The 25,356-nt window shown below is 39.0% G+C and overlaps 1 protein-coding gene across 1 annotated transcript in view; it reads right to left on the bottom strand.

Annotated features, from left to right (window-relative positions):
* Window positions 1–25,356, bottom strand: part of LOC129763410 (E3 ubiquitin-protein ligase RNF181) — a 68,596-nt gene that overhangs the window by 32,394 nt on the left and 10,846 nt on the right. The window lies entirely within an intron of this gene.

Below are 25,356 nucleotides of genomic sequence, written 5' to 3'. Positions count from 1 at the left end.
ATCATTACACGAAAGAACATCACCTCTAGAACAAACGAAGTTCACTCTTTGAGGTTTCAATGATGAAACAAACTTCTTTTTTGAATTACATATGAGGGACTTAGAATGAAAGGGGTGTAAGTGATTTGATCGATTTCTCTACATCGACTCTCTCTTTTGGTCATAACTTAGCTGCAAACTCTTTCGCAGCTGTATTTGACAATGTGAAAGATAGGTCAGAACCTCATCTATCGGATTCTATAGCAAACTCAAATTGGAACGTTTTTGCAGTTGAGTTATTAACTAAAGAAAAAGTTGATGAAGAGAAATCGATCAAGTCACATACACCCCTTGCATTCTAAGCCCCTCATATATCATTTTCTAAGCGGCAATATTTCATAGCCATCCAATCTCGTGCTATCCACGGTGCGGTGTGACCTTGGTTCATTACATCTATTCCTATCTGACCAATCAATCTAATGTGCTACGTTTTGCCTTTTTCTCGCTGCAACTAATTGGTTCTCGAACACCATTTTTGCGATATATTCATTATCTTTATTTTAAAGGCTCCGATACCTGAGTGTAGCAAAGCTGAACTTGTATTGCGTTTTCCTTTTATTGTTTCACGGTCGGAACTTCCAACTGAGCGTTGCTATACACAGCGAATGAAGGGGAATTTAAAGTAACGGAATGTGATCATAGATATTCGCTTACATGCGAATTTTAGGAGTTTTTCAAAATGATCAATAATTACAAAAACGAAATTCGGTTTACTTCAAGTATGCTATTTAAAAAAAAGACTAGTTAATTGGCTTCAATCAGCACTGCAAAATAATTGACACAACAATGAATAAAAAACAGTTAAAAATAAACATGTACCGTAGGAATAATATTCACACTAAGAAACATTGTAACATTAATATATAAGTACTCGTATGTAGTTTTGACGAAAATTAATAAAAAATAAATGAATAAATAAACAGAAATCTCGTGTAACGGTATTTGTGATCGAACTAAAAAAAATTGGTACGCATGAGAATAGATCGTAAGCTATATATGATACCGCTAGAGTGCCGATTACCATATATTTAATAACAATTCCAATATGCAGAGTTCGGCGGTCCGATAAGTACTTAGCCTCATCGCCCGATGGTGTCAGTATCGCGAGAGAGATTACTTATCATTCTCGTAACATTCTGGAAATTCCGCCATCGCCACGGCCAAATTGGTCGAATTACACTACGATAGGGCAGCAGCCCTATCCATCGTATTCACCAGATTTGGCCCCGTGTGACATTTTTTTGTTTCCAAACTGGTCACTCGCCGGTCAGAAATTTGAGTCGAATGAGGAGGTCATCGCCGCCACGGAGGCTTACTTTGCAGACCTCGAGAAAACGTATTTCTCAGATGGATTAAAGAAGTTGGAGCATCGCTGGGTCAAGTGTATCGAGCTAAAAGGAGACTGACAATCACGCTTTTGTCTTCAATCCTGATAAAACATCAACTGAATGCGTTTTGAGTGGCAAGCTCTAGAATACGCGTCACCACAGTGCAAGACGGAGGAAATTTCTTTGATGAAAAATTTCCCCGACCAGAACGGGAATCGAACCTGAACCCCCGGCATATTATGTTTGAAGCTAATATAATGAAAGCTGGCGCCCGTTCGGAAATCCATTCAGTTATACAATGGGAGAAAACGAAGGTCACGCTCACACGCCTACACCCAAACTAGCGTTGGTTGAAAACATTTCATCATTGGCAGAAATGATACCATTTCGTGTGCTGGAGGGTCAAATGCGCAAATAATGAGCTGTTTTGAAAGGTTAAAAATGGTTTTATGTATTCGAGCAGACATCTCTTTCTGTTTTCTTTTTTGCAAAAAAAAAGTGCACACGACGTCAATGGGGATCGAAATAAGGCCGGCTGGAAAGCAAAGATATTCACACGACCACGCTATCCATATAATCGCCAGTGCTGATATATAGAAGCGTGATAATATTGCACCTCATCATAAAATGAAATTGGAAAGTGTTTTCTAAAAGGATAAAGCAGAACATGAACGAGAATATATCTTTCTCTGTCAGGGCCGTGTATTTGGCAAACTAAACGAAAACCTTTCATATGCTTTCATTTAAATGTGTCTCCTGTTTCGCTCGCTCATATTTGCTCTAGCATATATACTATACAAATGATATACATGTATTGGGGAGTAGAACATTTTCTGTTATTTTTCAGCTTATTCAATGTAATAAATCGGGATGCCATAACATGTGCTAAAAATTAACTTTGGGTGTATGCGTTATGCTTCCTTTTCCCAATACAATTTCTTTTCTGCAGCGGAACATTTAACGAAATTCGAAGTATAAATGATAATTCGATATAAATGGGTGCCCATTGACTATGGGTTTGATAGTGAAAAATACGAAATGTTTGATATGGTGTAGTGGATATTTCACCATATCAATGTCGCAATTGATCGTCGTTTTCAATTGTTGGGAAGCGGGTTATTATTTGTGCTAAGTAATTCCGTGGAGGAATCCATTCGTTCTTTAAGCGTTAATAATTCTACTCCGGATCAACGAAATGGTATGACAATCATGTTGAACAAAAGATAACGTGTCCAAGAGTGATACGCTTGATGCTTAATGACTCGAAAAATTGTTTCAATAGCTTAACAATTGCTTTGAAAACACGATATTGAAATCATACTAATCCACATATAAGTTGGTGCTCGCTCGGAAACCCATTTCAATAGATTTTCGTTTGATGTTGGTGGAAGCGGACACGGTTTGTTACCGCGCGTCGAACGACAATGAAGTGTCTTTTTCAAGGCAGGCGAACGAGGAGGAGAAATTGGTTCTTCTGAGAGCGTAAATATTTCTTTTCCAGCTGAACGAAATGGATTGTAATCATTTTATTCAAAAGATAAAATATCTAAGAGTGGAGGCGATCTGGCGTAGTGGTAACATTCATACCTCTCACGCTAAAGGTCACGAGTTCAATTCTCACTCCCGACATTCTTCCAAAAATGGAAGCAAAGTGACGAACCAGCCAAATGTGTTGAAAGTCACTAAAATACAGATAAAATATATATATATATATATATATATATATATATATATATATATATATATATATATATATATATATATATATATATATATATATATATATATATATATATATATATATCTAAGACATATATACTTATCAATTATTGACTCGAAAACTTGTTTCAATAGCTTAAAAATTGCTTTGAAAACAGGCTCATGAAATCACAAATCTGTAGATAAACTGGTGCCCGTTCGGAAATCTATTTCAGGAACGTCGTTTGATGTTTTCTGAAACGGACACGGTTTACTGAGGAGCGTCGAACAACAATGAAGTATCTTTGTCAAGAATGGTCTCGCTAGCTAGCCAAGCACTATGATCTTCTCTCCTAATCCCTTTTCTTTTCTGCAGCCGGACCGAACGGAACTGCATATGTTTGGTAAAAGCAGCAGAATGCTCGCGAATGCCGCTATCGACCGATGATTCCAATTGCGCTGGGTGTTTCCCAGGAGGAATCGATTCCTCCTTTGAGCGTTAATAATTCTTTTCCGGCTAAACGAAGTGGTATGATAACCACTTTTTATTCGAAGGATGCTAATGTAGAACTAATAAGAGCTGTATGATTGTTACTTATTGATTGCTAAGCCAAAGGTAATCCTACGTCCACTTTGCGGCTATGTCACAGATGTTACCCACAAGAGAGTGCGCTCGATGTATTTTTATGTGTATCATATGCTGGTTCGACATGGTCAGGACAACGTCATTCAGCGAGCGACTGCGATTCTTACGACGCAATCAACAAAAACGACGGGAGAAAGAATACATTCTTTTGCGAGACGCAATCATGAGCAACGCCGAAACTGCCTGTGCTATTGCCAGACCAAATCGCAATCTATTGTCATGACACCACAGCACGTGCCCGGTCCTACATATTGCTAGATGTGATCGGTTGAATGGAAGAAGCGTGGATTACCTCATACACTCATTTTTAGTTTGGTTAGTCGACAAAATACGCCCTGAGAAAATCAATAGTATAATTTCCTCTTTCCAATGGTCTCACTGTCTACTCACCCGTATTCTGAAATCCGATCGAGTCAAGGATCAAAATTTTGCATTCTGTAATCCGTTTGACTCAAGTCCGAATTGTGCAAATGTGGCGACCTTGCCACACAATTCGACATAGACGACATTGAGCTCCGTGTTCCATTTCTGTGAAGCGAAAGTAGTAATGGGTTTCCGGGTTTTTTTTGAAAATAAGCTCTACCGTATGAAATATGTGTTCTATGTAACACATTCTCTGCAAGTGGGAAAAAATCTTGAACGAAAATAATGTCTGATGATGTTTTTGACGCAGGACTACTTTTTTCATTTCTATACCGGGGTGTAAATTCAAAATTTCGAAAACGAAAGCGTTACACCGAAGATCGAGATTTTGAGCGTTAAAAGTTCCTAAGCAACTGAACGAAATGGTATGATAAACACTTCATTCGAAAGATAAAATGTCTACGCGTTATATACTTGTTACTTTTTGATCCAAAAACTTGTTTCAATAGTCTTAAAATTGTTTTCAAAACAGACTATTGAAATCACCAATCGGTATATAAGCGAGCGCCTCTCGGAAATCCACTCAGTTATAATTGAACAGCGATTGGAGCATGTTGTCGCTGTTGTGGTGAAGCTAACTTCGTTCATCATGAAAGCGCTGATGAACGGTGTCACAAAGAGCCTGTTTGTGCACCTTAGGCCAGTTTTAACGCGACCAAGAACGTAACAGCATCGAAATTTGGTTCCGCTTGAGGCATCGGAGCAGCCGCCACACACACACACATACACGCGCGCAACTCTTATCGTTTGGTGGTTATCGAACAATCGAGAAGAATCCGGAAGGATGTCATCGTTGCTGCAAAATAATCTGCCATTTGGTTTTGTCATTTTTCAATCAAGTGCAATTAGCAGGAAACCTTCTGAAGATTATTCTTCCCCATCAGTACAATATTTTCGTATCCAATGTTGGGTGCATAGAATTTAAAAACGGAAAATGTTTCGCATCGCAAAAATCATATAATTTTCCATCGATTAATGCTCAGTCACTGCAAATTTTTAACTTAGAGAGTTCATTCGCCTCTAGTCTGCCTTCCAAATTGCCATAGTAAACCACACCTTCTCTCGATTCAATCACGGACAAAAAGCATACTTAAGCAATATTCTGATGGTGAAACGCATTCAGTATGTTTCGAACTGTGAGGGAGAACAGAAGAGTCGGTCCATCAGGGGGAGAAGAGAAGGCGACTATGAGAGTACCAGCATCGAAAATTGGTTCTCTTTTCGTTTTGTGGTTATCGAGCAATCAAGAAGAATCCGGGAAGATGTCATCGTTGCTGCAAAATAATTTGCCAGTTCCTCTGGGAATTGAAAATTACATTCGAGCAAAAGAGTTTATTTTAATGTTTCTAGTCACATAAAACTGCGATCAAATGCATTTCGTTTCGTGAATTTTCAATCAAGTGCAATTAACTGGAATCCTTTTGAAGATTATTCTCCATCAGTAGAATATTTTCGTATCCTATATTGGATGCTCAAAACCTCCAACGTAACGCTCTCGTTTTCGAAGTCCCCCAAATATTCATTTATTCATTCAGTCAGAATGGATTTAGATTCAACTTCTAACAAATGATCACTAAAGCAACAATAGTCCTACGTCAACCTTGCGGTTATACCACAGATATAACCCACTTCCTGTTTTTATCATGGATAAAATTTTGGTGGAAATGCAGAAAAACTTACAGAAAAAAAAATTAAATTAGAGTTAGGACTGTGTCTTCCAAGTATTCAAACGACATCGAGGAATTATTTGCATACAAATTTTAACAATATATTTTTTTTCGGGTCTGCTAGTCTCACAGCAGTTGAACTTTTTTCTCTTCACATTTATCTTTTAAAAGATCAAACATGTCAGTTAGGATAATTTGAAGAAAGTTTAAATTATGTACAATGATTCAATGTATAATCATTATACATAATTTAAACTTTCTTCAAATCAATTCATTCGTTCTTTGCTTATCGATCAAATTCGACTAATATTATAGTTCGTTAAAACATTAAAATTCATTCACACTCACAAAACACTAGTTATGTTTTTAATGCCCAAAATATCCACCAGGAATAATTTATATGGCCTAGTACTTTTATAAAACATCCATTTCTTTGGTTTTGATGTGCTGAACGATCCGTTTGACCTCTTTTTTTTATCCAAAATATATATTTCTATTAAGGCTCATATGGCGTCAGCCTAACGGGGCCGGGAGTTCAATATTTCGACAATGTTTGCTTACAACTATGTTAGTAATGTGTAACCGATTACTCGCGGTTGGCTCGAGGTTAGTATTACAAGTGTTCTCATAATTGGTATGTTGCAGTCTTCGATGCTCTGTACGTGTGCCCGACACGGGATACCTCCTATTGGGATGCAGCTGACCATTAATCAGCAACGTCCCCCTAGTCTGTACCCCATATCTAGCGTGGTGCGTCTTTCTCGACTCGAGGAATCCAGGATAGAATGGTCACTAGCCGACGCAATCATCAGCTCGTGTAGAGTTGTCATAAGCGGTACAACCTTTGGCTCTTGTTGAATGATCAGTGGACTGCACAACCTTTGGCCCGTGTATCTGTAAAGAGTGTGTGTATGTATTGCCGCGACTAAGTAAAAGTTTATCGTTTGGATAGGAGGGATATGAAACGGGGACACAACGAAGGAAACATCATTAAACGTTGACATCGGCGTTTCTGAGGAACAGGTATAGATGAAGCAGAAGATCAGGATCACGGCTACCTAAGATATCCCGGACGGGGATATCCGATTGTCTGCCTTGTGCTCTCAGTGCTCTAGAGAGCTGAGAGCGAGCAACATGGAGCCGGATACACGACCAGACAACATGCTCGATGTCGTGGTAGCCATCGCCACAATCACAAAGATTGTTTGCTGCGAGCCCAATGCGATAGAGATGCGCGTTTAGGTTGTAGTGATTGGACATAAGCCGAGATATCACGCAAATGAAATCACGACCTACATTCAATCCCTTAAACCAAGCTTTCGTCGAAACCTTAGGGATAATCGTGTGTAACCAGCGACCGAACTCATCTTCACTCCACATGCGCTGCCAACTAACGAGTGTGTCCTGACGAGGAATGTGGAAAAATTCATTATAAGCAATTTGCCTTTCAAAAAGTGTGCCTTCTAAAGCGCCCACCTTAGCTAGCGAGTCCGCTTTCTCATTCCCCGGAATCGAGCAATGAGAGGGAACCCATGCTAAGGTAATCTTGAATAATTTTTCGACCAAAACACTCAATAGTTGTCTTATTCTTATTAGGAAATAAGATGAGCATTTATCAACTTTCATTGAGCGGATTGCCTCTATTGAGCTGAGACTGTCTGAAAAAATAAAATAATGGTCGATGGGCAATGTTTCAATGATCCCTAAAGCGTAGTATATCGCACCCAGTTCAGCGACATACACGGAACAAGGATCTTTGAGTTTGAAAGAGGCACTGGAATTTTCATTGAAGATGCCAAAGCCAGTGGACCCTTTTATGAATGAACCGTCAGTAAAGAACATTTTATCAGATCTAACTATGCCCCCATATTCTGCCGAAAATATCTCCGGAATATAATCGGAGCGTAGATGATCTGGGATTCCATGGATCTTTTGTCGCATGGACAGATCAAAATTGACAGAGGAATTGCAAAAGTATGGGAAGCAAACTTGGTTAGAGATGCCCGGTGAAGGGTGCACTTCAAGGGTAAGGTACTCATGGTATAAAGACATAAAACTTGACTGAGGAGTCAGTTGGAGTAGATTTTCGAAGTTATCAATCACCAATGGATTCATGATCTTGCAACGGATGAGAAATCTGTAGGATAATTCGGTGAACCGAAGAGTAAGCGGGGGTACTCCTGCCAAAAATTCGAGACTCATCGTATGTGTCGAATGCAAACACCCCATGGCTATACACAAGCAACGATATTGTATTCTCTCCAGCTTGAGAATATGAATCCTGACAGCTGATCGGAAGCAAAAACTGCCATATTCTAACACTGATAATATCGTTGTTTTGTACAACTGAATGAGGTCTCCTGGATGGGAACCCCACCATGTTCCGGTAATTGTTTGGAGAAAATTTATTCTTTGCTGGCATTTCTATTTCAAATACGCAATGTGTCTCCCCCAGGTACACTTAGAATCAAAATATACACCTAGGTATTTGAAAAACATAGAGTGTTGGATCGTTTTGCCGGATAGGTGAAGCTGGAATTGGGCGGGTTCGTGCTTCCTAGAAAAAACGACCATTTCAGTTTTCTCCGTAGAGAATTCGATACCCAGCTTGAGGGCCCACGTGAACAGATTGTTCAGGGTATCTTGCAACGACTTTTGCAGAACGACGGTATTAGTACCCGTGATGGAAATAACTCCATCGTCTGCAAGTTGTCTCAACGTGCAGTCTCTAGTTAGACAATCATCCATATCATTGACGTAAAAACTGTACAAGAGGGGGCTTAGGCAGGAGCCTTGTGGTAGGCCCATAAAACTGTAACGAGAAGATTTCGAGCTGCCATGAGAGAAAATCATGTGCTTTTCTGACAGTAAATTGTACAGGAAATTATTGAGAATTGATGAAAGTCCACGATTATGAAGCTTCTCTGAGAGAATTTCCATGGAAACTGAATCAAATGCCCCTTTGATATCGAGAAAAACGGAAGCCATTTGTTCTTTGCGAGCAAATGCGATTTGGATTTCAGAAGATAGCAGCGCGAGACAATCATTTGTCCCTTTACCTCGGCGGAAGCCAAACTGCGTATTTGACAGCAAATTGTTCGCTTCGACCCACTTGTCCAAACGAAGTAGAATCATTTTCTCTAACAATTTACGAATACAGGATAACATTGCAATCGGCCTATACGAGTTGTGATCGCAAGCCGGCTTGTTGGGTTTCCGTATGGCTATCACTCTCACTTGTCTCCAGTCATGCGGGACAATATTCAGCTCCAGAAACTTGTTGAACAAGTTCAGCAAACGCTGTTTTGCCAAGTCGGGAAGATTCTTCAACAAGTTGAATTTAATCTTGTCCGACCCCGGAGCTGAATTGTTACATGAGAGAAGGGCAATTGAGAATTCCACCATCGAAAAATTCTCATAATCGCTTTGAAGTAGAATGTCGCGTACGACGTATTGTGCAGGAGCGGTGTCGGGGCAAACCTTCCTTGCAAAGTTAACAATCCAACGGTCAGAGTATTCCTCACTTTCGTTTGTATGGTTCCAGCCACGCATTTTCCTAGCCGTATTCCAAAGAGTGCTCATAGTGGTCTCCCTTGACAAACCATTGACGAACTTCCGCCAATATCCACGCTTTTTTGCTTTAATCAAACCTTTTAGTTTGGCTTCTAGAGCTTGGTACTTTAGAAACCATTCCAAAAATCCAGTTTTCCTGAATTTTTTGAAAGCGGATGATTTTTCAAGGTAGACCTTTGAACACTTCTTGTCCCGCCAAAGTGATGGAGGACGACGTCGGAAAGTGGTAGCCGGTACACGTTTCTTTTGAGCTTGAAGTGCGCTATCGTAAATCAAACTTGATATAAAATTATACTCTTCGAGTGGAGGAAGTTCATGCATTGAAACAATTGCTTCAGATATTATTTCCGCAAATGTTCTCCAGTCAATATTCTTCGTGAGGTCATACGAAATATTGACTGACTCACGAAAGCTTGATTCATTAGCGATCGATAAAATTATTGGTAGGTGATCACTACCGTGGGGATCGTGGATTACCTTCCACATGCAATCCAGGGATAACGAAGAAGAGCATAGAGATATGTCTAGCATGCTTGCCCGTGCAGGAGGGTTGGCTATTCTGGTTGCTTCCCCAGTATTCAAAACTGTCAATTTGAAGTTGTCGCACAGATCATAAATCAAAGTGGCACGGTTGTCATCGTAGAGTGATCCCCATGCTGTTCCATGGGAGTTGAAATCACCTAAGATTAACCGCGGCTCCGGCATTGCCTCGATAGTATCAAAGAACTGATGGCGGCCTACCGTAGTTCTGGGAGGGATATATATCGAAGCAATGCAGAGGTCTTTGCCATTGATTTGTGTCTGGCAAGCAACAACTTCAATGCCTGTCATCGATGGGAGAGTGACTCTATAGAAGGAGTGACATTTTTTAATCCCCAATAGTACGCCACCAAACGAGTCATTTCGATCGAGGCGAATAATGTTGAACCTCTCTTGCAATCGAAAGTGAATGTGTTTCCGTCTCCTTCGTGCAGTCTGATGGGATGATATCGGTATCATACGTGAAGCTTAGAATTGGCTCGCTTTCCTAAACATTGTAAAACCCATATTGAAACCCTGTGCACTCCCGGGAATATTTGAAGTGCCTGTTGTGGTGAAAAGCTATGTTGCGTGGCGGCACAGGTGCTGTTTCACCTGGCAAACTGTGTTCTATCATGGACATTTCGGTGCAGACATAAATTGTATTCGCTACACCGTAAAAGTGGTGAATGTTGCTAATGGCTAACTAACAACAATATTCGATATTCGAAAGACTTAACGAAAAAGATTCGAAAAGACTTGAAAAAAAAACGCAGAAAAAAAACAAACACGCTCCTTTGGTCACATTTTTAAATTTGGACTGCAGCATTAAAGGGAAAACAAATCACCGGATCAAATCAAATTTGCACTCATCCGCTGCGAAGAGCGATGACGCTGGTCCTGTAAGAGAAATAAATTTAAGCGCCATTTCTTCTGTGCACCGCACATTATATTTCGGGTCTATTTTCGTCCCAGACAAACGGGGGCGGTGGTCCTTCTCGTAAGGCGAGTGCACGCTAAATCTGTCCGGCCGCGAGCGGTTGTAATCTCGTTGCAATCGTTCGTGTTTCGGTGTGTTTATTCGGGATGACACTCGTAGATGAAGTCATCCGCTTGTGTCTGCACAATAGGGCAATGCCGCGGCGCTGATCCGGATTTGATCGTCCATAAAATTAACCCCCGAATTTACCTGATTGGCAATAGTGTATAGAGAGAGGTGCCCACCTTCGCGGAAAGAGGGTACAGTAGTTCACTCCTAGCTCCTAGCAATTAATTGCTCGTAAAGTGCTCCCAATGGGGAAATAATTGATCCCGGCAGCTTGTATGCAGTTACGAGTGGGTGTAAGAGAAATCTCCACAAACCAGCCATCGTGTGTACTATTTAGTATGTATAAACATTGCAATCCTACACCCCATCGCTTACGACCGCGAGAATTTACACACGAGCGGCGCAAGCGGATTCCGTCGGGCAGCAAGCGAAACTGAAAACGAAACGAACTTCTATGGTGTGAATTTCAGAAAAGCAAATATTTTGCTCCGTTATCTACCGAATAAGCGTTAGTACTTACGTATCGCGGAGGCGGCAAAAATCAAAAACTAATTTATTTTCAGGTTTGGTTTTGTAATTTACGGAGTAACCAGCTTGGTACTATGCTTCGAATCAGGCGTCCAGTGTGGAGCCCTCAGATAATTATGCACGAATGCGTTTTAGGAGGAGTTGTCTGCTTCGTCAGAGAAAATAGCTGCGTTCTGTTCTGCTCTCAATTTAATCTTTTTGATGCGTACAACAAAGGCTTATACATTTCGGTGGTTCGGAAAGCTGAAACTTGTATTCTGAAAGCTGTTGAACTTGGATGTCATCATGTTTTCTGGCAACGCGTTCTATTGAAGTGAAATATTATGTCAAAATCGCCAATCGGACATTGCTCACGTAATGCACCAATAGGTGTCCAAGCACAGACCGTATCCAAGCAACCATGAGACGCATTTGTTGGCAAAACTGTTAATATATGGAATTTCATTTAAGGGGGTATTCTAGTCTAAAAAATTGAAAAAATGCGGTATTCAGCACGGCCTTGACACAAAATTTCAAATGCATTTTTCTCGAAACTCAAGTTCTAGTGAGCCGAATATTCCAAATTTGATGTGAATAAATCTTCATATATATCTCTATCACATGAACAAATAACAAATTTTATATTTTTTAATTTCACTATTTAAAAAAATAACATTGTCATAAAAACGTGCAAAAGAGCTATTTCTTTTTTCAAATGGCCGCCATTTCATCAAAAAAAAAATATTTTTGGTTGTCCGAGATTCATACTATAGCGGCATTCATACTGATTCATAATCTGTTCGTTTTTTGTTTAGTTTCAGATAACAAGAAGGGCTGGAATCGTGTGCGCTATGACACAACATTTTTTAGCCCCCTCACTTCACCGGCTTGTAACTATTTTAATTTGATTTCTTTCCCGTATAGTTCTTCTATTGTTTAAGGATACGTATAGAAATAATGAAATAATAAATAGCAAACATATGTTTTGTTGTATTTGTTTAGAGCTCGTAAAAACGTCCGAAATACGAGCATCTACGCTAGAATGCCCCCTTAACTCAGTTGTATTCGGAAATTGGTTTTAGTGAATCACTAGTTCAATCCATAATTTAATCAAAACAAACAAATGATTACTAAGCCAACGGCAGTCCTATGTCAACCTTACGGCTATATAATAAATATATAACCCACCCATAGATTTTGAAGAATCATTTGTGAAACTGGGTCAGGAATGCCATCAATAACTTGCCAATGAATACGATCGCTCGGAGGGAAGGTAAGTGCATCTTTCTTCCGATTTTTTTATTCACCTTTCTCAATTGCGTCCCTGTCCAGCTTCATTATCTATGTTTGAGCGTTATTGTCATCACAATACATCCGCCATCGTTTGAAGAATTTTTAGAGGACGCACTGTCAGGGCCCGGAATCTTCGAATATGAAAAATGAAAATCAATTTTCCTCCCAGTAGCTTCGCTTCGACTAGGACTATTTCGGCATTCGCCGTAAACCTAATTTGAACTGACTAGAAAATGAATTGACGAACGTTGAGAGCGAGGATAACTATTCTAGTCAATGGTTTTGACGTAGGACTACGTCTTTCATTTCTATACCGGGGTGTAAAATCAAAGTTTCGAAAACGAAAGCGTTACGCCGGAGACCGAGATTTTGAGCGTTAATAGCTCCTAAAAAACTGAACGAAATGGTATGATAAACACTTCATTCGAAAGATAAAATGTCTACGCGTTCTATACTTGTTACTTTTTGATCCAAAAACTTGTTTCAATAGTCTTAAAATTGCTTTCAAAACAGGCTATTGAAATCACCAATCGGTATATAATTGAACAGCGATTGGAGCATGTTGTGGTGTTGTGGTGAAGCTCTTCGTTTATCATGAAAGCGCTGATGAACGGTGTCACCAAGAGCCTGTTTGTGCACCTAGACATGAATCCATCAGGAGGAGAGTGATGCCACAAACGGTTCCCCGGGAAGATCTCGAAGCAGCCGCTACACACACACACATACACGCGCGAAATTCTTTCCGTTTGGATGCCATTCAGCATCGAGAAAGATCCGGAAAATAATCTGCCAGTTCCTCTGGGAATTTAAAAATACATTCATGTGAAAGAGTTTATTTGAATGTTTTCTATCCATGTAACACTGTGATCAAATATGTTTCAATCAAGTACTATTAACAGATGGTTATCGAGTTAGCATAAACCACTGGTGGGCTTCCAGTATCGAGGAAAATGTGGAAATATCTAATCGTTACTGAAAATAATCTGCCAGTTCCTCTGGGAATTTAAAAATACATTCATGTGAAAGAGTTTATTTGAATGTTTTCTATCCATGTAACACTGTGACCAAATACATTTGGTTTTGTGGTTTTTCAATCAATCGCAATTAACAGGATGGCTTTTGAAGATTTTTCTTCCCCATCAGTAGGATATTTCCGTATCCAATATTGTATGCGCCTGCAATCGATTCTTGCTCTGTCGCCGAAAGTTCCGAGCTCAGAGAGTTCATTCCCCTCTAGTTTGCCTTCCAAATTGCCATCCTAAACCACACCTTCTCTCGATTCAATCACACACAAAAAGCATACTTGAGCGATATTCTGGTGGTGAGACACATTCATTTTTCGTGAGGACATCGACAAGACAACATCGTTGCCTAACGTGCTGGAGGAGGTGGACGGCGAAGGATCGACACATACACGCGCAGAATTCTTTCCGTTTGGATGCCATTCAGCATCGAGAAAGTTCCGGAAAGATCTAATCATTGCTGGGAAATAATCAGCCAGTTCCTCTGGGAATTTAAAAATACATTCATGTGAAAGAGTTTATTTGAATGTTTTTCTATTCATGTAACACTGTGACCAAATATTTTTCAATCAAGTACTATTAACAGGTGGTTATCGAGTTAGTATTAACCACTGGTGGGCTTCCAGTATCGAGGAAAAGGTGGAAATATCTAATCGTTACTGAAAATAATCTGCCAGTTCCTCTGGGAATTTAAAATTACATTCATGTGAAAGAGTTTATTTTAATGTTTTCTATCCATGTAACACTGTGACCAAATACATTTGGTTTTGTGGTTTTTCAATCAATCGCAATTAACAGGATGGCTTCTGAAGATTTTTCTTCCCCATCAGTAGGATATTTCCGTATCCAATATTGTATGCGCCCGCAATCGATTCTTGCTCTGTCGCCGAAAGTTCCGAGCTCAGAGAGTTCATTCCCCTCTAGTTTGCCTTCCAAATTGCCATCCTAAACCACACCTTCTCTCGATTCAATCACACACAAAAAGCATACTTAAGCGATATTCTGGTGGTGAGACACATTCATTTTTCGTGAGGACATCGACAAGACAACATCGTTGCCTAACGTGCTGGAGGAGGTGGACGGCGAAGGATCGACACATACACGCGCAGAATTCTTTCCGTTTGGATGCCATTCAGCATCGAGAAAGTTCCGGAAAAATCTAATCATTGCTGGGAAATAATCAGCCAGTTCCTCTGGGAATTTAAAAATACATTCATGTGAAAGAGTTTATTTTAATGTTTTCTATCCATGTAACACTGTGACCAAATACATTTGGTTTTGTGGTTTTTCAATCAATCGCAATTAACAGGATGGCTTCTGAAGATTTTTCTTCCCCATCAGTAGAATATTTCCGTATCCAATATTGTATGCGCCCGCAATCGATTCTTGCTCTGTCGCCGAAAGTTCCGAGCTCAGAGAGTTCATTCCCCTCTAGTTTGCCTTCCAAATTGCCATCCTAAACCACACCTTCTCTCGATTCAATCACACACAAAAAGCATACTTAAGCGATATTCTGGTGGTGAGACACATTCATTTTTCGTGAGGACATCGACAAGACAACATCGTTGCCTAACGTGCTGGAGGAGGTGGACGGCGAAGGATCGACACATACACGCGCAGAATTCTTTCCGTTTGGATGCCATTCAGCATCGAGAAAGTTCCGGAAACATCTAATCATTGCTGGGAAATAATCAGCCAGTTCCTCTGGGAATTTAAAAATACATTCATGTGAAAGAGTTTATTTGAATGTTTTCTATTCATGTAACACTGTGACCAAATATTTTTCAATCAAGTACTATTAACAGGTGGTTATCGAGTTAGTATTAACCACTGGTGGGCTTCCAGTATCGAGGAAAATGTGGAAATATCTAATCGTTACTGAAAATAATCTGCCAGTTCCTCTGGGAATTTAAAATTACATTCATGTGAAAGAGTTTATTTTAATGTTTTCTATCCATAAAATATCCATATAATACATTTAGGTTTGTGATTTGTCAATCAAGTACAGTTAGCAGGTTAGCTTCTGAAGATTATTCTTCAGAACAAGGTTTTTCGTATCCTATATTGGATGCATAAAACCTTGTGCCTCCAACGTAACGCTCTCGTTTTCGAAGTCTCCCAAATATTCATTTATTCATTCATTCAGAATGGATGTAGATTCAACTTCAAACAAATGATCTCTAAATCAACGATAGTCCTACGTCACCCTTGCGGTTATACCATAGATAAAACCCACTTCCTGTTTTTCTAATTGATGTGACTAATCAATACAAATCTGCCTCTTCATTCAAACTGACTTCAATCCACACTTCTACTCACCCTGACATGAATTTTGTTACCTGTGTACACAATCTTATTTTTACGTCCATATAAAGATATATAAAGAACAACCAACGAAAATCTTCCACGGTACCGGTCAGTCCGTAAACAATACGCTTTTGAGATCAGGATCGAGAGCTGATGACAAATTTTGGGTGTATCTCTCCAAAATATCTCCAGATGTCAAGGAAGCAGATGTCCAACAACTAGTTAAGGAGCGCTTATCGACGGATGATGTTATTGCTAAGCCGCTAGTTCCAAAGGGTCGGCCATTGTCAACTTTGACCTTCGTCTCTTTCAAGATAGGCGTCAGTCAAGATCTGAAGGCCAAAGCTATGGACCCTTCTACGTGGCCCAGAGAAATCGAGTTCAGGGAATTCCTAGAGTATTGTACAAATGTACAACATTTTTGGAAGCCCCCGCAAGTCATCGACACGGGAACATCAGCAACGAACCAATCACAGCAACTCCCCATCCAGGGAGGGGGTCAGTAAACCACATCCCCCAACCAAGTTCTTCAACGCCTGATCTTGAACAACGTTGTCATCCAATACCTTCATCTAACGCAAATAATACACAGCTGACTGTCTACTATCAGAATGTTCGCGGATTAAGGACTAAGACCAATGACATGCTTCTATCACTTCTCGCCTGTGACTTTGATGCAGTGGTACTTACAGAAACGTGGCTTCATTCTGGAATATCAAGTGCTGAATTATCAAGTAACTACGTATTGTATCGCTGTGATCGTAATTCACTCAGCAGTCACTTGTCCCGTGGCGGTGGTGTCTTGATTGCAGTGAAATTTGAGCTTAACTGTAGTTCGGTGCATCTAGTAGACTGTGAGAGTTTGGAGCAAACAGCCGTGCGCATCATTCTACCCCGGTTCTCATTGTTCATCTGTAGCATCTACATCCGCCCGAACAGTCATGTGGATACCTACGCCCGTCACGTTGAATCCATCCATCAAATTCAACAAATGGCCAACCCTGATGATGTGATCGTAATCCTCGGTGACTATAATCTCCCGAATCTAGTGTGGACCTTCGACGATGATTTCAATTCATTTTTACCTCTTAACGCATCTACGGAGCAGGAACTAGCATTAGTAGAACCAACACTGTCGTCTGGGTTATATCAAATTAACGACCTACTGAACGCCAACGGTAAGCTTCTTGACTTGACATTTGTTAACAACCCTGACCGTGTAAGTCTTGTCGACTACCCATCGGCGCTCCTCAAAGTGGACGATCACCATAAGCCGCTGGCTTTAATTGTTAACTTTTGTTCCCGAATGGAAGATGACTCTTCTTCTCGCTCTGAGCTTGATTTATCTCGCTGTGACTATCATACTGTAAATAACAAAATTGCTTCTCTGGATTGGGACCGCATACTTGACCATACATCAGTTGACAATGCCGTATCCACATTCTATGAACAATTGAACGAAATTATTAGAGAAACAGTTCCGTTGAAGGCCCAGCGTTCTAGGAATTTTAATCAACCCTGGTGGACTCCACAGCTTCGAAATCTCCGCAATAGGCTGCGAAAAGCGAGAAAACGATTTCTTCACGACAAAACTCCAATACGCAGAAGAGAACTACACGAGGCCGAAGAAAAATACAAGAACTTGCAGCTTGAAAGCTTCCGCAAGTACATAAATGCTCTTCAAAGCACATTCAAACAAAATCCAACTTCTTTCTGGAGTTTCGTACGGAACCGGAAGAACTTGACGCGGATACCGGACAAAATCGTTTATCAATCCAGCAACTCCGACTCACCACTTTCTTCTGCCAATCTCTTTGCCGAATTTTTCCAAAACATGTATGAAAGCAATTCATCTCAACCAACCCGCCAGTATATTGACAGTCTGCCATCTTACAATCTTCGTTTCCCAGTACTTGTGTTTGATGAAGATGTGGTGCATAAAGCACTCAGTTCAGTAGATGCAACAAAAGGACCCGGTCCGGATCTTATTCCCCCGGTCTTCATCAAGAACTGTGCAGCGATGCTCGCCAGACCAGTTTCTATGGTTTACAATCAATCTCTGCGCGAGGGTATTTTTCCCGAGACTTGGAAGCTTGCATCGATAACTCCAGTCCAAAAGAAAGGCAGCTTTCACGATGTCGAAAACTATCGCCCGATATCGATTTTAAACTGCCTAGCAAAAGTGCTCGAGAGTCTAGTTCATGGTGCACTATGTCCGATTGTACAGCCTGTGATTTCAGAGTCCCAACACGGCTTCGTTAAAAAACGCGCAACCACCACGAACCTTATGGCATACACTCACATGCTAATCAACAAAATCGAGAAGCGGCAACAAGTTGATGCTGTTTACGTCGATTTCTCCAAAGCTTTTGACAAAGTACCCCACGACCTTGCTATTCTGAAAATGGATCGACTTGGTTTACCATCCTGGATCATAAACCTGCTAACCTCATACTTATCATCCCGCAAAGCTTTTGTCAAGGTCCACGGTACTAGATCCAACGAATTTACGATTCCATCTGGTGTGCCACAAGGAAGCATTCTTGGTCCTCTGATTTTTGTATTATTCGTTAACGATCTGTGCGAAAGGTTATGTTCGGAGAAAATTTTATATGCGGATGATTTGAAAATTTACCGAGTAATACATTCAAATTTAGACTGCTGCATACTGCAAGCTGACATTGAGCGATTAACGGTTTGGTGCCAGGAAAATGGAATGCATGTAAACGCTGAAAAATGCAAGGCCATCACATTTACGCGCTCTCGCTCCCCTATTGTACACGGATACATGTTGAATCTCTCGCCACTGCAGAGAGTCAATAGAATCAAAGATCTGGGAGTTCTTCTTGACAGCAAGCTGCGTTTCCATGAGCACGTCTCGGTCACAATTTCAAGAGCAAATGCGATGGTTGGATTTTTGAGACGCAACACAGCTCATTTCGATGACGTCTACGCTCTGAAGTCGTTGTACTGTGCTTTTGTTCGCAGCGTCTTGGAATACGCAGTACAAGTATGGGCCCCATATCACGCTGTACATATCCAGCGCATCGAACGTGTTCAGAAACGCTTCGTAAGGTATGCTCTACGTGGCCTGCCCTGGAATGATCCAACCAACCTACCACCCTATGAACAGCGCTGTGCACTTATTGGAATGCAAACCCTGGAAAGCCGACGATTGATGCTACAGAGAATTTTTATTTTCGATGTATTGACAGACAAAATTGACTGCAGCTATCTACTTCGAAACGTTAGCCTACACGCACCATCCCGACAGCTACGCCACCATCGAGTCCTGGCGATGCCTAATCACCGTACCATATATGGGCAAAATAATCCATTAGACGCTTGCTGCCGCGTCTTTAACGAGGTATCTGAACTGTTCGATTTTAATATTAGTAGGTTAATCTATAAGAATAGAATTAAGTCCCTATAAGCAGTCTGTACAACCATTAGGTCGAAGACGTTTGACATTAAATAAATAAATAAAAGTAAAACGAAAACTTGATTTCTGATGCAAAAAAGTAGTTACACCATTAATGGACGAATTATTGTCTATCCACCGTGAACTCAAACCAACGAATTTAGACAGTTGTCAGGTATGCTATAAAAGTCCTCCTGTTAGTATAAGTAAATAGCGTGCAGTTTGGGAGGAATTCTAAAGAAAATTTTAGTTCAGTTTGCCTCCGAGTTCACTTTTATAAAAAAAAACATACAGAAAAACGGGTTTATATTAACAAAATTCGTAAATTTGTCAGTGTTTCTGAACACAAAACTGTACACTATTTTATATGTGTGAGTAATTTTCGTGTACGATACAAAAAAAACAAGCTCACCTGTAGTATATGTCAAACCACGTTGAACTGAAACATCGATACATGCATACGCGATACATGAGAGAGAAACGAATTCATTTTGGGGGAGTTACTTCAATATGCATTGAAGTCCATTTGACGGGGAAGAATGAAATGCGATAGTCGAGTCGTAGAGTGAGATAGCAACTAAACGCCCGAATGACTTTTGAGTCGTGTTGACGGACAAACTGCTGGAAGAAGCCAAAACTCATTTCTAATTGAATACGAATGGGAATTTCTTCCGTTTACTATACTCAGTTGAATATGACTATGCCGAGCCCTGATGGGAGCTGAAGACATTTTAAATTCACGTCCACTCACATACGTATCACAGGAATCGGATGAAATGGACTCCAAATCCAAATTTAGGAAATTACGCACAAAAATCTTGTAAGCATAAATTTTTATCAAATTTTCAAGCTTTAAAATTATATCTGTAGCGCAGGTTCAACAAACATATATTTCTCATTCAAACGGGAAAAAAATATTTGGAGAGAACGTATAACACAAATTTTGGTTCGCACCTACAGAGAAAGAAAGATAGAAAGAGGGAAGAGGAATTAACGATTAAAATGGTAATGGTAAGGAAATACATCACTATTGAACTGAATTTTTATAAACGATATAATAAATTAAAACTTTGATCGGCTGAAAAGATAGAGGTCGATTAACACGTTGACTGCCACATATGATAATAAAGGTAACTAATATAAGCATATAAGCTTATAAGCATTCCCTTCCGAACAAAAATACCTTCCACTACGATAAGAAACGTCGGCCCTAATACGTTTAAAATTTTCCATAGAGTCGCTATAAAACCGTGGCACTCAACGTGTGTTTTTTTTTTGCTCAATCCAAACCTGGGTCATGCGGACTCAATCGAGTCTATTTTTCAAGTGCATTTTGCTCGAAATTTGGATTTTTTCCCCATGCTATCTGTTTTTCTCTTGCTGTCAAACGCTTCTTCTATAAATAGGGCGAACGTTTTCGTGACCCGAGCTTTGTTTATTTAGCTTTTGTGACCGAGCTAGAATTGGAATAAGTGTTGTAATTTGAGTAATTCGTATTTTTTAGTTGTTTTAATGAAAGAAAAAAGTTCAAATAATATTACTCTAGTGTTCAGAATAATAAAAATGAGGTTCATCAAAGGATATTAGGTAAAAAACGTACTTTTCAATATTTTGCACGCCATTCTCGATAGCTTCGAGATAATAATTAAAAAATACTGGAAGTGCATCTAATAATGGTGTATCGAGAAATATTATCAAACAAATATTTCATCAAAAATTTGAGCACTAAAAAAAACTTGGAACATTCAAAAAAAAAATTTGGGGGACTTAGAGATTCACTACTACTCTAATTCGTATTTAAATCTGATTCTGCACCTTTTCTAGATATGTGCGATTTTTTTGAGAATTTCAACAGTGTTGCGCGGTACAAAAAAATGGGTGGGTTATATATATTACATAACCGCAATGTTGACGTGGCAATCATTTGTTTGTATTGATTGAATTTTTGATTGAATGATTCCGAATTTCCGAATTCAATTGACTTCAATATATTTGCTTTGTGAATAAAATGATTGTATAATGCCATGTAAGGTCAATTCATGCATTGTGATATATTATGTTCTTCGTTACAAGTAAATTTAATGACAGTTCTTTTACGTTCGGTATGATGCCTAGGACAAAATATGTGTACGGAAGAATTATCAAATGATTATTTTATTTAACGTTTCCTTCTGAAGTTTGCATCTCGCAAGTTTATGTACTTCTCGAACAGCGAATTTGCTTCATTTGATAAACTTCAGACACTCAGTTTCAATTTTGACATGTGCGTCGAACGCATATTGTTTAATCAATAGGCGTTATCGCAGCAAATGGTTATCAACATTTGCCTAATCATCAAATGGTATGCGTCGAAATTCAGTGAGTAGAAGATATGAAGGCATATCCTTCAATGCAATCTTGAATAACCGAGCCAAAGCGTTGTGTTCGTACCCGCTTTTGTAATCCGTGTTAAGAAAACACTTTACGGAGTGCAAAAAAGTACCCCCGGCTTGCATGAATCAACAACTTCAACTTCTACCTTTTATATTATAGAGGATTTATACTTGAAAGTTCATTCGCCTCTAGTGTCTGCACGATTTTCCTAGGTTCCTAAGTTTAGGAGACCGTCTTAAGTAAACTTTTTCTACTTTGCACAAAGGCAAGCGAGTACAAGAGTACTCGTAATTTGCTGCAAGGCCGATCTTGGTTCTGAAGTCTGTGTTGGGGAAACATATTTCAGTCGGAACAAAATTACCCCCGCCCTGCATGTATTTGCAATGCCAATTTCCCTACGCTCCATGGATTAGAAGTCTGTGTTAGGGAAACACACTCAGTCGGAACAAAAATGCCCCCAACGTTCATGTGTTTGTAATGCTGATATCCCCAAGGCTGCTTGGTTTTGATGGCTGTGTTAGTGGCTTTAGTTTAGTTTAGTTTAGTTTTGATGGCTGTGAAACCGTAAATCGGGCCAATCAAAACGAGGCAGTTAGGGCGTTTAGATAACACTTAATATTTTACAGTTATTCAATTGTTTATCTAATGAAAAATAACATTTCATTAATTGCGATAGAAGCGTAGAAATATTCCCTATCGATGATAAGCATTCGGAATCTTTCATTTTTTCCAGCATGATCTGTGTTTAGGTTTTCATTTTACCCCCCATATACTGCGGTTAGACGTAGTCCCACGTCAAACGTATATTTTTAAATTTTGTTTTTTTTTAGAATTTTGAGACCCATTACAGGTTTAGTTTATATTTAAATATGTATTTTGATTTGTTTGTGTATTTATTATATGTATTGATATTGATGATCTTCATTCAGAACATTTTTTTTTCGATTTCATAGAAATAAAAAAAATGCTGACGGTGAAAACTAGGAAAACATTTTAAAATAATTGATTTAATTATTTAAAATAAAATTGAAAAAGCTGCTGTTACTTCTCCTCATTCTTTTGGCAAAGATGCGGAAGCTTGGTTGGGAGATGCTCATGCAGTCCGGGCCTGACTTCAAGTGGAAACTCCCTCTCAGTGATTTTGTTGGTCAGATTGTGGAAAATAATTAAGTATTATTTTTTTTACAATTTTTTTTACAAAAATCCGTGTTTAGGTGTTATATGACATTTGATATTTTTAAATGTTTATTGTCACACAATTTTCACCGCTCTACTATCACAATTGGGAATATTCTATGTTTCGAGTTTTGGTTTCACAACTCTATGTTCACTAAATATGTAATACAAAAGCCGCATAAAAAATCGTGCAAAACTTCACCAGCAGCTTTACAAAATCGTGTTCGGTACACATTTTGAAAGAAAACTTTTGTGTCGTAGATAGGGACCGCATAAAAAAAGATTCCCTCAAGAAAATAACTCAAATCCACCCTATTCACAGTTCAATTTCCTTTTGTTTCCCTGCTTTGCGATGGGACACTTTGCCTTTTCGGTTGCGCGTGGCTGTTTTGTGCTTTTAGTTGCATGTCGAAACGTGTTGCTGTTAGATATCATGTCATGCAAAAACTTAGAAAAACTTAGAGCATTTGATGAGAGGAGGGGAATGATTTCAGATGTGGATAATTGCGACGCAAATATGCTTTTTCCGCACTGAAATGCATATAAACCATAGAAAAAAAAACTAAATGGACGATAATTTCGTCAAATATGCTTCTTTTGATACACCGCACAAAAAAAATCGCAGAAAAAAAACCGCACAAGAACAGAAAATCGCACAAAAAAACCGCACAAAAACAGGTTTTTCTGTACTTTTTCCAACTTTTTTTTATAGCTGTGGAATATAGAATTGCAATAAAGTAGTACGTTCAATACTTGATACATTATGAAAAAATCATGAATATAAAAAAACAAGTACGAACACAGCAGTACTGTGTCTCAAAACTTAATTTAATAACACCATAATTTCAAATTATTGAAAATTGTACCGCAAAACCCTCTAATATTCTAAAAAAACACATCAAAAACGGGTACACTTAAATAAAAACTATGTTTTAATGGATCTAAGAATTAAAAAAAATACAGAATTTTGAAATACCAAAAATTACTTCAATTTTAAAATTTTTATTTTCTATAATTTTTTTTAGCATTTGTCGTTGTACACCATAATAGACGTAATTTGAGTGTTTCCTCGAATTTTCATTTCCAATTTTTTTAATTATTGTATATTTTCGTGCCGCGCAGTTCTCGAAATTTTCTGAAAAAATAACATCAATATCGGAAATCATATATGAACATACTAAGTCCCAAAATTCTGAAAAATATCAAAATTTCATAAATATGCATTTTTAGTATCACACAACACTGTTGAAATTTTGGAAAAAAAATCACATATCTAGAAAAGACGTAGAAGCACATTTAAATACGAATTAGAGTAGTAGTGTATCTCTAAAACTTCCAATTTTTTTTTATATTTCAATTTTTTTTTGGTACTAAAATTTTTGATGAACTTTTTTTTAATAATTTTTCTTGATACACCATAGTAAGATGCCTTTTTATTTTTTTTTTATCTCGAAGCTATCGAGAATGGCGTGTAGAAAATTGAAAAGTACGTTTTTACCACATATCCTTTATTGAACCTCATAGTCAAAACTTTTTATTTAGTACCCTATACAATATTTTCCATAGAGCGAGTGATTTGGTTTGGGGGCACTTTTGACTACCCTACCCGGCCAGGCCCTTTCAGAATCTACCAAAATGTCAGTTGTGCTTTTATGATATCAAACGCTAGCATTATTTGAAGAAAAAACGTAGCTCATTCATTTTATTTAATTCAGTTATTTTCCCCCTCCTGACTATTGGATCTCTTTTGACATTCCGATTGGATTCTTTTGGACAATCAATTTGATTCTATCCGCATGACCCAGATCCAAACGAATGGTGTTCGTTGGATTAAATTTAACATAGGGGAATCCTGGAATACGGAGTGGTTCAGCAGGCATAACTCTGCCATGGGGGGAAGGCAATTGACTATAGTCTGACAATCTCATTCAACAATATCATCGGATCCTCTTCCGTCATCGTATTGGATACACAAACCTCACTCGCAGTTCCTAATCACCAAACAAGATTACCCTAACTGCATCTCCTGCGGTGTAGCCCTATTTATTTCCCAAATATTTTTGGAGTGCAAAGCCAATGACGATGTACATTTGGCTCATGATTTGATCACTATTCTGGAGTTAGTACAGTAATCGTTCGCTAACTGGTCCTGGTTTAATTGGTCGGCGTTTTGGCTGGGCAAACGTTAACAGGTCCTTGGACCAGTTAAAAAGAAGAATTTCATAAAACAATCGACGCCATATTCAAATGGAAGATTTGCTGTGAGGGGTATTCGAATGTAATTCGAAATGTTATGAAAATTGACATTATTTTCGC

This window comes from Toxorhynchites rutilus, chromosome 1, assembly GCF_029784135.1.
Source record: "Toxorhynchites rutilus septentrionalis strain SRP chromosome 1, ASM2978413v1, whole genome shotgun sequence".
Taxonomy (NCBI): Eukaryota; Metazoa; Arthropoda; class Insecta; order Diptera; family Culicidae; genus Toxorhynchites; species Toxorhynchites rutilus.
This window is presented reverse-complemented; position numbering and strand designations above follow the sequence as displayed.